Consider the following 2,744-nt stretch of genomic DNA (forward strand, 5'->3'; position numbering starts at 1 on the left):
TTTCTCTCGTGGAAATATACACATTATCTTTTCCTTTCTATTGGTAGGTGGCACAGTGCACTTGTGGCAAGTAAGCAAGCTAGAAGACTGGCAAAGTTATGGAAGCAACACATTAACAAGAGAATTCTGAGTAAAACCAAAGTTACTTTCCCTAGTAACTAGTTACTTTGAAAGTAACGAGTAACTTGAAGTAACTCAGTTACTTTTGAGAGAAGTAACTAGTAATGTAACTAAGTTACTATTTTAAAGTAACTTACCCAACACTGCTCAGGATTAATCTAAACTCGCTTTGTGAAACCGAAAACCCAGAGTTTTCGTTAACTCAGGGTATACTTAGAGTTTGCACTAAACCGGCTTCCTGAAATAGGGCCCAGGGGCCCGTTCTTCGTACGTCGCTTACTACATCCAAGATCAAATGACACATCCAAGACCAAATCATCGCGCTAACTCTGAGCTCGCTATTCCGGTTCCCCGAACACACCTGCTGTTGACGATTAGTACAGCTGGATGAAGTAATGTGAGATCACTGGGTGTCGTAAAAGGGGCTACGCATCGATAGTAGAAACATTGATCGGCAACCCTCTGATTGGTCGGCGAAAATGTCAAAGGAGCGCGCTCAGTATTTTTCGGCAGCAGAGCAAGAACTCCTGAGTGAGGGATTTCAGGAGATTCAGAGTTTAATCAGAACGCAAGGGAACACTGCAAAGGCTGCAAAAGCAAGGAGAGAGGGCTGGCAGAAAGTTGCTGACAAATTAAACTCGTAAGTAATTTAATAATAATAATGGAGTGGATTTATATAGCGCTTTTCAAGGCACCCAAAGCGCTTTACAATGCCACTATTCAGTCACTCTCACATTCACACACTGGTGGAAGCAGCTACAGTTGTAGCCACAGCTGCCCTGGGGCAGACTGACAGAAGCCAGGCTGCCATATTGCGCCATCGGCCCCTCTGGCCAACACCAGTAGGCGGTAGGGTAGATTTATCATATCACACCATATTATCCAATATTATATTACATTATATTATGTTATATTATATCCCCTTTCACATTAGAGCCACAACAGGACCCACTAGAACATGGGAACAAGTAAAAGTGAAATATAAGAATATTCTACTGAATGGTAATATTTATCACTTATATTGCTTTTCGTCTCTAGGAAAGAGACCCTGAAATAATCTGTTTGTTTATAACAGCAACCAAGAAAAGGGCAGAGCAACAAAAGACAGGTGGTGGTCCTGCACCCCCTCGTCAACAAGTTGGTTAAGTAAATAATACCCTCACGGGAATATCGATATCTCTCAATGAGCACACTGTCGCGCTGAGCTAAAGGATCCTGTCTGTCCCGCAATATACGCTGAATTCTGAAAACTCTCCTTATCAATCTTGCACCTTCCGCAATGGGTGGCTCGCGTAAACGGACAGGACACGGCTGCGACAGGCTTCCCTAATCCACCTTCGCTTTTATAGCCGTGGTCTCTCATCTTGATTACACGAAGTAATTTACTATTACTACTCTGAAATATGAATTACATCTGAAATAATCAAATACATGTGATAGAATGTTAATAGTACATTTCCCTTTTTTAGGAAATGACCTGTATGTATCTGTGTGACATCAATAAAAGGATCAAGTGCTGCATTATCTTTAGTTACATTGATAATATTTATTTATGGTGAAACAGTGGTAAAATATCGCTGTTGCTTTCGTATAAATGAAGCGGACATACCTGCGTGGCCGCGATCTAATCCTGTTTACATAAAGTAAACCTGCTCCCAAGCAGGTTTACGCTTACGGCTCTGTTGCTATGGCAGCAAGTCCAGGATGAGCTTCGGGGAACCGAACGATCCAAGATCACGCGAAATTGTCAACAATCTAATCCAGCTAACTTACTTAGCGAGGTACGAAGAACGGGCCCCAGGTCCTAGGAGGTTAAACAAATGTGGGAAAACAAAAACAGCAGGTGTGACTTACTTCCCATTTTCAAAATGTTTCAGTCCATTTTGTTTATTCGAGAAAAATTTTTTCTTCTTCACAACAAAAGTTAAAAAAAAAAAGTTTAACCAATCCTTAAACAGTCCATGGATGGATTCAATATTATGACAGGGAATTAACTGCATATTAGTGGAAGTGAAAGCAGTGATTACACAGAAGTCTTTGTGTGCATAGAAATAAAACTACAAAAATATCGGCCCGAGCACGTCTCCATGGCTAAACTTGTATACAACAAACACTCCTGACCTACATGGCCAAATTGGAATTCATAAGATGCATATAATTCAGGGATTTACTTTAACACCAGTGTTGTATTCTGGTCAATGCAGGAAGAGTTTATGATCAATGATATCAAGTTATTAAAAGCAGGGATGATTTTAGTAATTTTTTCACATTTGATCAGATACTGAACTTTGATACTTATCAATATTTAATGTTTTCAGTTTACAGATTTGTTTCTGGGGTAAATGAAAAAGTGGAGACAATTTAGCAGATTCATGTGTTTTTGGAGTCCCAGACCACAATGACTTGTGCTGCTGCATATATCATTACCCATTTGGTTTAATTTAATATTAGACAGAAATAAGTCGAGCGTTTAAGTGTTTATTGCAGAAAAATGTTGGTCATTCAAATTTCCACACCCACAATCAACATTTTATGAACACAGAAATAAAAATAACACTGTCATCACATTATAAAACAAATTAATGATAAAAGAAATTATATACACATATGTACATAGATACATT

This window comes from Mchenga conophoros, unplaced genomic scaffold (assembly GCF_057382185.1).
Source record: "Mchenga conophoros isolate Kocher_MC1m ecotype Shallow Benthic unplaced genomic scaffold, M_conophoros_male_GT1.1 unmapped_scaffold_3, whole genome shotgun sequence".
In the NCBI taxonomy this organism is placed as follows: domain Eukaryota; kingdom Metazoa; phylum Chordata; class Actinopteri; order Cichliformes; family Cichlidae; genus Mchenga; species Mchenga conophoros.